General features: G+C 45.1%; 1 long non-coding RNA gene across 2 annotated transcripts; it reads left to right on the forward strand.

Annotated features, from left to right (window-relative positions):
• The first annotated feature begins 7,912 nt into the window (after positions 1–7,912).
• LOC142698078 (uncharacterized) lies at positions 7,913–12,808 on the forward strand. Of its 2 annotated transcripts, none has more exons than XR_012865672.1 (4): positions 7,913–8,224; positions 8,478–8,680; positions 9,968–10,062; positions 12,311–12,808. It is a non-coding gene; the product is annotated as an uncharacterized LOC142698078 (long non-coding RNA). The 2 variants fall into 2 exon arrangements; XR_012865671.1 differs by lacking the exon at positions 7,913–8,224 and adding an exon at positions 8,240–8,338.
• The last annotated feature ends 1,012 nt before the right edge of the window (positions 12,809–13,820 follow it).

A 13,820-nucleotide genomic window follows, 5' to 3' on the forward strand; every position in this document is an offset into this window, starting at 1 on the left:
CGGCCATTCTGCCCTGCCGGTTTGCATAAAGTTTTGCATCCGTGCCGGGCCGGGCAGATCTGGACAGTGACATCAGCGGCAACTCCTGAAGGGGAATCCCCATGTGTTCGGGGATTCCGCTTCAGGAGTTTCCCCTGCTATCACTGCCCAGATATGGACAGAGACATCAAGCGCTCTGTCCAGGAGCGGAATCCCCGAAAACACGGGGATTCCGCTCCTCCAAGGAGCTAAAATGCGGCTAGCACATAGCAGAGCGGGGAGATACCTCCCTGCTCTGCTATAGTGGCGTCGCTGCAGTAATAGCAGCCGCAGCAGCTGCTCGCGGCGCCATCGAAGGTGTCGCCGGGCCAGGGCGCTTTTAAAACAAGCAGGGGAAGGGAGCCAGCGCAGCGCTCCCTTCCACCTGCTGTACACCCCGGCCCTGCCACACAGTGTACAGCGATGCCATTCGTCAGAATGGCATCAACTCCTCCTCCTCACATGCACTCTGCGCTGTGAGGAGGAGGAGATAGAGCGCAAGCGCCGGAAACCCGGCCATCACTCAGGACACATCCCGGTGATGGCCGGGTATTACCCGGCCCCATAGACTTCTATGGGAGCCGGGTGGCCGGGTACCCGGCCGAAGATAGAGCATGTCCTATTTTTTGACGGCCGGTTTCCCCGGACGTCAAAAAATCGGTCGTGTGAATAGCCCCATTAGGGGTCTATTATTCCTAATGCAGCCGGGTGCCGGCCGATTTATGAACGGCCGGCACCCGGCCGGGAAACCCTGTCGTGGGAATGAGGCCTAACGCAGCATGTGATTACGATTTTTATAAATATTATTCACTTGTATTAAATAGATTTCTACCACATGTAAACATAAAGGTTTTCTATATTTTCTTTGCTATCTTTTCTCTACCCCACATGGCCACTCTATGGTGATGCAGGTGGGGGCGCTATTTCACTGTTTACCTCCGGCAGCAGAAGGGCGAGGTGCAGCCCTGCCACACAACAACAATCCTGGTTCCGCAGTAGAATGTTCAGTTTTTTTGGTGTAAACTTTTTGCATAGATTTTCATTGTAGGATCTGTACAAAGTGGAGCTGCCAGGAGATCTGAGACTTGATGAGATGGACGCATGCAGCTCCCGTCAGGTACATACTGGTTAGGTGAGTAGTCCCACCTCATAATATCCATGAAAAATGGAACTAAATAGGTATTGGACAAATATCATACCATCACTGCCAGGCAAAAAACTTTAAAACCTAATTTTTAATAAATATTAACTGTAAAAAAAATAATCAAATAACAATTTAATTTTACTACAAAACACATGGCACCTGGATCAGTGGTACAAGCATCTTTGGGGTACTCCAGCGGGTAAAGTTCATAGAACAGGGTATAATACTAGTAATACCAGTTCAGTATCCGGGCATAATAAACAATGAGTAGTCCCACCTCCCCTTTCTCATCCATATTAGGCTCTGTTCACATCTGCGTTGGGGTCCCAATCTGACGTTCCGTCGGAGGTTTCCGTCAGAACGGGACCCTGAGCAGACACCGATGAAAACCAGGGGTTTCCGTTTCCATTATCATCGATTTCAATGGTGACGGAGCCGATGCCCGTGGTTTCCGTTTGTCTCTTTTGTGCATCGGACCCGTCGTTTTGCCGGAAGCAATAGCGTAGTCGACTACTGAAATCAATGGTGATGGAAACGGAAACCCCTGGTTTCCGTCGGTGTCAGTTTGTGTCTGCTCAGGGTCCTGTTCTGACGGAAACTTCTGACGGGAACGTCAGAACGGGACCCCAATGCAGATGTGAACAGAGCCTTAGGGCATGACCAGACGTGGCGGAATTGCACTGAAATTACACGTTTCTCCATTGCTTTCCACAGCTTTTTAGTTGGGTTCGTTTACACGTTGCGGACAATTCCGCTGCGGAGCATAGGCTGTGGTGCGGAATTTGGTGTCCGCAGCATACACTGACTGTTGCGGACGTGTAGCGGACTTGTTGCGGACTCATTGCGGAATTTCTCCATTGACTTCAATGGAGAGTGAAAATTCCGCAATGAAGTCCGCAGATGTTATGTGTGCTGCGGAGCGTGTTGGTTTTACGAACATGACATTTCTTCATTCTGGCTAGACCTATATATCTCTAGGTCTACAGCCAGACTGAGGAAGTCAATGGGGCTCCCGTAATTATGGGTGACTACGTGTGTGCACCCGTCATTACGGGAGCGTTGCTAGGCGACGTCCGTAAATAGTCACTGTCCAGGGTGCTGAAAGAGTTAAGCGATCGGCAGTAACTGTTTCAGCACCCTGGACAGTGACTACCGATCACAATATACATCAACCTGTAAAAAAAATAGAAGTTCATACTTACCGAGAACTCCCTGCTTCTTCCTCCAGTCCGGCCTCCCGGGATTACATTTCAGTCCATGTGACCGCTGCAGCCAATCACAGGCCAATCACAGGCTGCAGCGGTCACATGGACTGCCGCGTCATCCAGCGAGGTCGGGCTGGATGTCGAAAGAGGAACGCGTCACCAAGACAACGGCCGGGTAAGTATGAATTTATTTTTCTTTTACTAGGGAAAGGGCTGTCCCTTCTCTCTATCCTGCACTCATAGAGAGAAGGGAAGCCCTTTCCCCCTCAATACGCAACGGCCAGTCCGCATCAATTTAACTCCTTCAGGACCAAGCTCATTTTGGCCTTCAGGACCAGACCCATTTTTTTCAAATCTGACATATTTCACTTTATGTGGTAATAACTCCGGAACGCTTTTACCTATCAAAGCGATTCTGAGATTGTTTTCTCGTGACACATTGGACTTTATGATAGTGGAAAAATGTGGTCGATAAATTCAATATTTACCAGTGAAAAACACCAAAATTTGGTGAAAAATTGCAAAAATTAGCATTTTTCTAAATGTAAATGTATCTGCTTGTAAGACAGGCAGTTATACCACACAAAATTGTTGCTAATTAACATCCCCCATATGTCTACTTTAGATTGGCATCGTTTTTTGAATATTCTTTTATTTTTCTAGGACGTTACAAGGCTTAGAACTTTAGCAGCAATTTCTCACATTTTCAAGAAAATTTCAAAAGGCTATTTTTACAGGGGCCAGTTCAGTTGTGAAGCGGCTTTTAGGGCCTTATATATTAGAAACCGCCAAAAAGTCACCCCATTTTAAAATATTCACCCCTCAAAGTATTCAAAACAGCATTTAGAAAGTTTCTTAACCCTTTAAACGTTTCACAGGAATTAAAGCAACGTAGAGGTGAAATTTTCAAATTTCCTTTTTTTTTGCAGAAATTCATTTTTATTCTATTTTTTTTGTAACACAGAAGTTTTTACCAGAGAAACGCAACTCAATATTTATTGCCCAGATTCTGCAGTTTTTAGAAATATCCCACATGTGGCCCTAGTGTGGTAATGGACTGAAGCACCGGCCTCAGAAGCAAAGGAGCACCCAGTGGATTTTGGGCCTCCTTTTTATTAGAAAATATTTTAGGCACCATGTCAGGTTTCAAGGGCTCTTTCGGTGCCAAAACAGTGGAAATCCACCAAAAGTGACCCCATTTTGGAAACTACACCCCTTGAGGAAATTATAGAGGGGTATAGTGAGCATTTTGACCCCGCAGGTTTTTTGCAGAAATTATTGGAATTAGGCCGTGAAAATAAAAATCGTCATTCTTTCAAAGATTATGTAGGTTTAGCTAATTTTTTCTAATTTCCACGAGGACTAAAGGAGAAAAAGCACCACAACATTTGTAAAGCAATTTCTACCGAGTAAAACAATACCCCACATGTGGTTATAAACGGATGTTTGGACACACGGCGGAGCTTAGAAGGGAAAGAGCGCCATTTGGCTTTTGGAGCTCAAATTTAGCAGGAATGGTTTGCGCAGGCCATGTCGCATTTGCAAAGCCCCTGAGGTACCAAAACAGTGAAAACGCCAAAAAAGTGACTCCATTGAGAAAACTACACCCCTTGAGGAATCCATCTAGGGGTGTAGTGAGCATTTTGCCCCCACAGGTGTTTCATATATTTTATTAGAATTGGGCAGTGAAAATAAAAAAAATCCTTTTTCTTCAATAAGACGTAGCTTTAGCTCCAAATTTTTAATTTTCTCAACAAATAAAGGAAAAAAAGAACACAACATTTGTAAAGCAACTTCTCTGGAGTACGGCAATACCCCACATGTGGTCGTAAAATGCTGTTTGGGCACACGGCAGGGCTCAGAAGGGAAGGAGTGCCATTTGCTTTTGGTGTACAGATTTTGCTGCATTTGGTTTCTGGTCGCTATGTTGCATTTGCAAAGTCCCTGTGGGACCAAAACAGTGGATCCCCCCCAGAAGTGACCCCATTTTGGAAACAACACCCTCAAGGTATTCACCTAGGGGTGTAGTGAGCATGTTAACCCCACAGGTGTTTTGCAGAAATTTGTGTGCACACAATGTGGGAGAATGAAAATGGGAATTTTTCCTTAGATACGCCAATATGTGGTGCCCGGCTTGTGCCACCATAACAAGACAGCTCTCAATTATTATGCGGTGTTTCCCTGTTTTAGAATCACCCTACATGTGGCCCTAATCTTTTGCCTGGACATTCGACAGGGCTCAGGAGTGAAAGAGTACCATGTAAAATTGAGGCCTAATTTGGCGACTTATAAAGTATTGGTTCACAATTGCAGAGGCTTTGATGTGAAATAATAAAAGAAACCCCTGAGAAGTGACCCCATTTTGGAAACTGCACCCCTCAAGGCATTTATTAAGGGGTGTAGTGAGCATTTTCACCCCACGTGTCTTTTCCATAAATGATTGCGCTGCGGAAGGTACAAATTAAATAGTTTCCCTAGATATGCCAATTCAGTGTCAAATATGTCATGACCAGCTTGTGCCACTTTTTTTTTTTTTATATACACCGTTCACCGTGCGTTATAAACTACATGTTACCTTTATTCTGCGGGTCAGTACGATTCCGGCGATACCAGATTTATAGAACTTTTTTATAACTTTTTGCACAATAAAATTACTTTTGGAAAGAGAATGTATTTCTTCTGTCGCCAAGTTGTGAGAGCCATAACTTTTTAAATTTTTTCATCGATGGAGCTGTGTGAGGGCTTGTTTTTTGCGAGACGAGGTATAGATTTTATCGGTACCATTTTTGGATACATGCGACTTTTTGATCACTTTTTATTTCAATTTTTGGAAGACAGTGACCAAAAAAACAGTAATTATGGCAGTGTTTTTGAGGGTTTTTTTTACGGCGTTCACTGTGCGGAATAAATAACATAATATTTTTATAGTTCATGTCGTTACGGTCGCTGCGATACCAAATATGTATGGCTTTATTATTTTTTTCAATAATAAATGACTTGATAAGGGAAAAAGGGCGATTGTGTTTTGTGTTATTATTTGAAACTTTTATTGTATGTTTTCCAACTTTTATTTTTACTTTTTTTACACTTTTTTTTACACTTTTCTTTAGTCTTACTAGGGGACTTGAATGTCCAACTGTTTGTTTGATGTTCTAATACATTGCACTACCTATGTAGTGCAATGTATTGGAACTGTCAGTTGTTCACTGACAGCAAGCCGATCAGGCTCTGCCTCTGGGCGGGGCCTAATCAGCTTACGTAATGGCAGACAGGAGTCCATTGTTAGGGCTCCTGTCGCCATGGTAGCAGTCGCCAGCCTTGCCATCGCATGGCAAGGCTGCCGATTTTCTACAAACCTCTAGGATGCAGCGATCACAATGGATCGCTGCATCGAAGGGGTTAATGCCAGGAATCGGAGCTAGCTCCGGTTCCTGGCGATAGATCGGGGTGTCCGTTGTAACATACAGCGGACACCCACTGCTGATGACGCCGGCTCAGCTTCTGAGCCGGAAGCTGAGACGGTGCCATCTTGCCGATGTTACCGGAAGCCTCCTGGGCCCCGCCGACGACGGGGCATAGGAGGATTCCGTTACAGGCTGATCGGGAGGTAAGCATTAGCCCTCTGATCACCTTTGCAGCCACCGGCAACCCAGCGATCACGTTGCTGGGGTGCCGGTGGCTATAAACTCCTCACATGCTGCGATCTCTATTGAACGCAGCATGTGAGGGGTTAATCGGTCGGATCGGAGGCTAGCTCCGGTCCTGGCCGATACCTCAGGGTGCCAGCTGTAACATACAGCTGTCACCCGGTGGTGATGTCGCTGGCTCAGCTCCTGAGCCAGCTTCATCTCCATGACGTACATTTACGTGAAAAGGCGGTAAGCCACCGATTTTAATTACGTTTATATACGTGATCCGGCGGGAAGGGGTTAATGCCCATTTTAGGCAAAGCCGCGACAGAATCTGCAACGCAGATTATGTGCGGCATTGATGCGGACAGTGTATGCAGAACTCCGCCACGTCTGGTCATGCCCTTAGACTGTCACACAGAAACCTCTGCATGTTCTTTATATCCACAATTTCTAGTTATAATCCCTCCTCATCGGGCTGCAGCGGCCAAACCGCAGGAGAAGTGGGGGGTGTGAACATCATCTTAGGCAGCCTTGGCTGGAATTACAGCTGGGATTGGATAGAGTAGGTCACATGTGGACACGAAGTCCCTGTTTACACACCAAGTTTTTTGCAGGTGGAAAAATCTGCCTGAAAATTCCTTCTGCCGCTTTTTTGACGCATTTTACGACCACGGCCATTGAGCACCGCATGCAAAAATGCTGCGAAAACCGTTTTCTTTGCCTCCCATTGATGTCAATGGGAGGTCAGAGACGGAAACGCTTGAAGAAAGGGCTTGACGCTGCTTTTTCCAGTGAGTGTTTTTTTCTCGTGGTAAAAACGCCTCTGCATCCCATTGAAATCAATAAGATTTGTTTTCGGACGTTTTTTGATGCGGTTTTCGTTGCGGTTTCCACGTCAAAAATGCTCCAAAAAAACTCTGTGTGAACAAGGCCTAATATTTCTCCATATATTACATGTGGATTTTGCAGCATATTTGGCTGTGCTTCCTTTGCATTACATCTACTGCAGATTGTTACTGCTGCAAGTTTTCTAGAACCCTATTCACATTCATACTTTATGTGTCAATTTGACCATGGAAATCTGCAATAAATATGTAACATGTGAACATAGACTTAGGGGCTACACGTGATGTTTCAGGCTACATTTACACACTGCAACCAGGTTACATCACACTTGTCTTCTCTCCCAGATTGTCCTGGAGACTTCCAAACTAGGGAAGATCTTACATGATGTAGCTGCATAAAGGAAGGCACTCTGCTGGGACTATTTGTGAGGGGGAACTCTGCTTGTAGAGGTTATTGGGGGCAGTCTGCTGGGACTATTTGTGAGGGGGAACTCTGCTTGTAGAGGTTATTGGGGGCACTCTGCTGGGACTATTTGTGAGGGGGAACTCTGCTTGTAGAGGTTATTGGGGGCAGTCTGCTGGGACTATTTGTGAGGGGGAACTCTGCTTGTAGAGGTTATTGGGGGCCGTCTGCTGGCACTAATTATTGGAGGCACTTTGCTGGCAATATGGGTTATTGAGGGGTCTCTGCTGGTAGTGTTGTTTATGAGGGGGCAGTATACTGGCACTGTATAAGGGACAATACTCTGCTGGCACTGTATGGGGGCACTCTGCTTACTCTAATGATGGGGTCGCTCGCTGATAACTGAGGCTTCTTAGCTGTCCTTATGGGTGGCGTTTACATAGGAAAGAAATTCTCAAACCACATCTCAAATCTCCCTGTAGTTTATTCTAAAAACAGACAAGTACGGCTCAGAAAAACGGCTGCAAACAAATAACCATTGATGTGAATGGAAATGAACAAAATGTTTTTCGCTTTCTGCGATTATTATTGACATGTTTTATAAGACATGTTACATCTCGTGTTATACACAGCAGGAGGCGACAGCACACGTCTTATCACACAGGAAGAGGAAATACATCAGAAAGGAAACAGGAAGAGGAAGAGCAGCCATGTCATACAGGAAATACAGGAAGTGACATCATCACAGGAGGTAACAGCACACGTCTTATCACACAGGAAGAGGAAATACATCAGAAAGGAAACAGGAAGAGGAAGAGCAGCCATGTCATACAGGAAATACAGGAAGTGACATCATCACAGGAGGCAACAGCACACGTCTTATCACACAGGAAGAGGAAATACATCAGAAAGGAAACAGGAAGAGGAAGAGCAGCCATGTCATACAGGAAATACAGGAAGTGACATCATCACAGGAGGTAACAGCACACGTCTTATCACACAGGAAGAGGAAATACATCAGAAAGGGAAACAGGAAGAGGAAGAGCAGCCATGTCATACAGGAAATACAGGGAGTGACATCATCACAGGAGGTAACGTATATCCTGTGTGCGGGGACCCCAGAAATATGATGAGACTGACGTATCAGGGCTGATACATAGTAATGTTATGTTCCTGTTATGTTATTATATATCATTACGTGTGTGTTTAGGCTGTGCTTATATATGTGAGTAGGTCGGACCAGAAGGATCGCGTGTTCTGTATACAAGCTCCAGATAAGAAGAACATGGATCAGCACAACAACACCAGCGCTCCTGGGACTACGCTCCAACCACACAGCATTTCATCCGGAGGATCGACTGTTCCGTAGTCCAAAACGTGGCTTCTCGGGTTCTATTCCTACAATGGAGGAAAAAGTCAATTACATATTTTCAGTAATTATTGTTACAATATCTCCATTAAGGAAATCTCATGTATGGAATATTTTTTTGTATCACCTTAACTTCTGGTTACACCTGAAATGCCCTATAAGGGTATTTAGATATCATAGAGGGGGGTATCACGCTGGAGACCCTCTCTATGACCCAAATGGAAGCTCTGCGCCACCTCTGTCCAGAGGCTGTGTGTGGTATTGCAGCTTTTCTGTATTGAAATGTATAGGGCTAAGCTGTCCACACACCGCACATCACCTGTGGACAGGTGTGGCTCTGTTTTTGGAAGACAGCAGCTCTATTTTTCTAATTATGTACAACCCCTTTAATTACATAATCTCTTTAGAGGGTTTTCTCCATCTCAGACGTTTATGTGATATCCACCTATGCGCATGCACGCAGCTCTCTCCGTTCTGTACTATGGAAGTTACGCAAATAGTTCAACAGCGCTCAGCTGTTTCCGAAACTTCCATAGAACAGAATAGAGAGAGGGACGTGCGAGGCCTTTCCCAAGTCATTCTCCACCTGTAATCAGCAGCCATTAGACGGGACAGGGATCTGGGAACAAAGCAGGACAGGGTCAGGGAGAGACCTCCGTTTTCCACATCGGTGTGAGTCCCAGAGAAATAGTAAGATGGGACTACCCCTTTAAATAAAACTTCTTGGTGATGATCCATTTTCTTAAGGTGTTAATTAAACTATGGACAGTGGGGGCGAAGAACCCGCACCCAAAATATCTATACTGGAGTGACATGCGTGTTACTAACGCTGTATACAAGCTCCCCCCGTATAACAGACAGGGCCCTCACTGAGACTTTGTAGGGGCTCCTAGAGACAGATATATATTGATGTACAGACATTTTCCCCTCCGTTATTGTGCAGCGAGACCTCCCCACATATAACAGACAGGGCCCTCACTGAGACTTTGTAGGGGCTCCTAGAGACAAATATATATTGATGTACAGACATTTTCCCCTCCGTTATTGTGCAGCGAGACCTCCCCCCATATAACAGGCAGGCCCCTCACTGAGACTTTGTAGGGGCTCCTAGAGACAGATATATATTGATGTACAGACATTTCCCCCTCCCCCCGTTATTGTGCAGCGAGACCTCCCCCCATATAACAGGCAGGACCCTCACTGACCCCCTGGACAGACACATAGGCCTGAATATATTTATATCTTTATATTTTCCATTATTCACCTGCAGGAAATGTTATTATTAGAAATGGGGAGAAATACTTGGAATTGTGTTTTTTTAGTTTCTGATGTTATTTTTGTTACTTCTCAGGTATAAGGAGAAAAGTAACCGGCACATACAAGATGAGACGTGGATGAAGATGTGCGGAGGACTGTACCCCCCCGGGAAAGAGCGGGCTGTCACTGGTATTACCATGGGGCAGATTTACTAAGGCCTCATGCACACGACCGTAGTGAGGTGCATTGACCGTGACTTACGGCTCGTACGTCCGCGGACTGTCACCCGCGGCCGCCCACAAATCGCGGGCCGTGCATATGACCGCGTGCATTATTTTCTATGAGCCTGTACCGCAAAACACGACTGTAATAAGACATGTCCGTTGTTTTTGCGGTCCCGGTTCCTGGGCAATGCACGGACCGTGGAAACCAAGGTCGTGTGCCCATATGGGCCCATTGAAATGAATGGGGCCGCAATTCACCTGCAGATTTGCGGGTGAATTGCGGCCGCAAAAATAAGTTAGTGTGCATGGGGCCTAAAACTATCTGAGTTTTACACAGTGTAAACTGATACAAGGAAGTCAGAAACTGCGCCAAATTTATCACAGTGGTGCACGATGTATGATAGATTTTACTAGACATGTTAGACACTTTTCTCTTCCTTATACCACCTCTTGGTTGGCTTATTTTAAGACACGCCCTTTATTCTAGGCCACGCCCCTTGTCAAGCACGCCGCAAAATGTGTCTAAAACAATTAATAAATATGGCGCACAACATGTACGCCATAATTCTGGCTCAATTTGAATAGTAAATCTGCCCTACTATGAATGGAATATAAATTTGGGGTTAGTATTCAGGGCATATTCCCTATTTAAAGAATTGATAAGAGTCGGGAATCCTTCAGCTTAGTCCATTCTCTCTACTATCAGTCAGTACAGGGAGTAGTAGTACATAGAAAACATTACATGGTCACCATGTCAGCTTTATTCTGCCTGCACTGACAGCACAAAGTCTTCATGGTGACTGCAGGACTGGAAGTCAAGGACCACCTCTATGATGTCCGCGGGACCTAATAGGGATATGGCGCTTTTTCCATTTAAGAATTCGTCAATGAGCTGATAATCCCGGTGCCAATTCTGGCTGCAAGTAATATATAAAGGGGCACACCTACCTCAAGTACTGGCACAGTATAAGGTCATCAGGGTGACTGCAGGACTGGAATTAACGCTCTTTTATGAAAAGGGTGTGTTGCAATGTTCGGCACATGGCAGCTTTGTGTATATAGTAGTATATAGACCCTACTGCACTGATTCTTCATACTATACCCTAATAGAGCATAGTTGACAATATTTGGCATTTCTTTCTAGGGACACTTTGGTTTCAGATGGATTGAGACAGGACTTGACAGGGCCTACCTTTGACAGAACGTGGTTCATTGGGCATGGCTTGTCATGGGGTTAGTGAGAATACACTTTGTGTACCAGATATTCCCTGTATTCTGTCCTCACTATAAAAACCTTGCAGTAAGGACAGTATAGAGGGAGGGTATCGCCTGCAGAAGTGATCTAAGTAAGTATGGCACGTGACCACTGTGGCCAGTGATTGACTAGTGCGATCATGTGCCGATACGGGACATCACTGGTCCAGCCTATGTAAACAGGCCGGCAGGGGATTGTGAACCGCCGGCACTGGAGGCGCAGAGAATTAGAAGGTGGGTATTTGCTAAATGGTGCAATTTTCAGTTTGAATTACAATTTTTATAAAGCCTGGAAAACCCCTTTAATACCAAACCCTAAAATGTATTCAGACCCCGGACAAATCCCCTTTATGTGCTTCCCGCTCCTTCAGCAGCTCTGGGTCCCATTCGGCTCCGGACCCCACCTCTGCTGGCTGAGCCAGGAGCTGTTAGTGATATTGGCCTTTACATATTGGAGTAATCCAATAGATAACAGCTAATTTTTTAAATAAAATCCTGCGATGTAGTTTGGGTGGGCACTGCGCCTTTGATTGCATGACAAATCTTTCTTGGAGTTCCCCTTTAAAAATTGGTAAGCGGCGGGTAACACAAATACTTCACACGTGGACGGTAAAGTAAAACCCATTTTATTTTGACTGTGTTTCTGGACCGGACTGGTCCGGGACTAAACTTGACTGGTCCCTTTGTCAGGTTAAGACCAGATAAAGGGACCAGTCGTGCCAGAAACGTGTATTTAAATAAAATTCTACCATCGCTTGGCGCCCTATCTGTCCCCGTTTTTAAACCTTTGTGTTAACCGCATCTTAGTTGAGCAGATTTACTTGTGAATTTTGTATCTTAGTTGAACATAGAACGCACTATCTACCTACCTGGCAGACAAAGGGTCTTGGTGTGGGTCACGGGGAATATCTTCAAGAGAGCAACTCTTCACTAGGACATTTTATTTATTCTTGTTTCAGAACTGAAGGGAATGTACCGTACATCAGCAGGAGGAAGCCCTGGTGTCGAGAACGTCAGCCATGGAAAGGGATGTGCCAGATCAAGGTCTGAAAGCTAAAGAGGCAGCAGATATGAACCACTAATGTCCATCTAAGAATGCCGGAACGTCATCCGTCCACACCTCCTCCTTCCCATCCCCCACTGTCCAGAAGGGGTTTTTAAGATCCATCCAATTAAAAGACAACTGTCCAGAAGTCTTTGGAAATGAAGCCTTGTCCATGATTCGCAGGGCTGCGGTGAAGTACAATGGTTTTGGGTGTTTAATGGCAAGTCTCTTCAGATGCCCGGCAATGGACTTCCTCCCCTCGTCCTGTTTGGTAGGGTCTCTGCACTCCCTTTCCTGTAGAACAGCTGCCCCTACAGATTCCCAAGGCCATCCATATTTTTTTTCCTGTCTGGCTGATAGCAACACATGTCAATAAAAACATACCTCAATGTATTTATTGTATTTCTAATAAAAATGGATAGGCAAATACATAAAAGTAATTTGTTTTAATTCCAAAGAACTATCATGAAATCTATATTATACCTGTGTAATCAATTGTGGACATGGTCACTGATTCATTGAAGAATGAGTAGGCTGGGTAACCCGTGGAGTAACATCCAAACAAGAAAGACATCTTCCTGCTACAAAAACAGAGGTCATAATCAGGACGAACGTACACCACCATACAACAAAGTCCAGCAAAGAGATCCCCCAGCCTGAGACATACTGTACTCCGTGTCAGAAGAACAAGAAGCTACAAAAAGAGAGACAACTGCATCCAGTCGATGTTCTTATCAACCAAGAGGTTTAAAAGGTGAGAAGACTCATTTACATTTTTTTTCAAGGTATTACCCTAGGGAGCGCTCCTGTTAACATCTTTTTCTCACACTGTATTTTCCTAAGGTACTGTATACATTTCGCTCATTAATGCCGACCTAGCCAAGTGAGCACACAACAAAGTAAGCCTGCACACCCAAATAGAGTACCAACCATCTACACATCATGCCAATAAAGGAGTTTTGCCTTTGCACAGTGCTCCAAGGGGAGCACAATACAACTTCAATACTGCAAATACCTACCCTGAACGTCACATCTGCACCTTCCTCTTCTTCTCTTTTGAAGATGTTAGTGTACAGAGTAGTAGGGGAATTGACCAGACATGATGTGCTGCCCCGTGGACTGTCCTATATTTCCAGAGCGAAGGAAAGATAGGTGGTCTGGCCAGTTGTAGACTTCATCCCTAACATCTGACACAGACCAAAATAAGTATTCGGCACTCAAAGCTAAAGTTTTAAGAAATCTCAAGTGCGCCAACTACAGTGGTCAGCCGCCATTCGGAACGAAGCGCCAACTACTGTATGTACCAGCAACCAGAACGGCACATTGCCTGATGAAGGTCATGTAATGACCGAAGCGTCACACTAAGGCTGGGTTCACACGAGCATGTTATGTCCGTAATGGAAGGAACGTATTTCGGCCGCAAG

Source organism: Rhinoderma darwinii (genome assembly GCF_050947455.1).
Source record: "Rhinoderma darwinii isolate aRhiDar2 chromosome 11 unlocalized genomic scaffold, aRhiDar2.hap1 SUPER_11_unloc_6, whole genome shotgun sequence".
Taxonomy (NCBI): domain Eukaryota; kingdom Metazoa; phylum Chordata; class Amphibia; order Anura; family Rhinodermatidae; genus Rhinoderma; species Rhinoderma darwinii.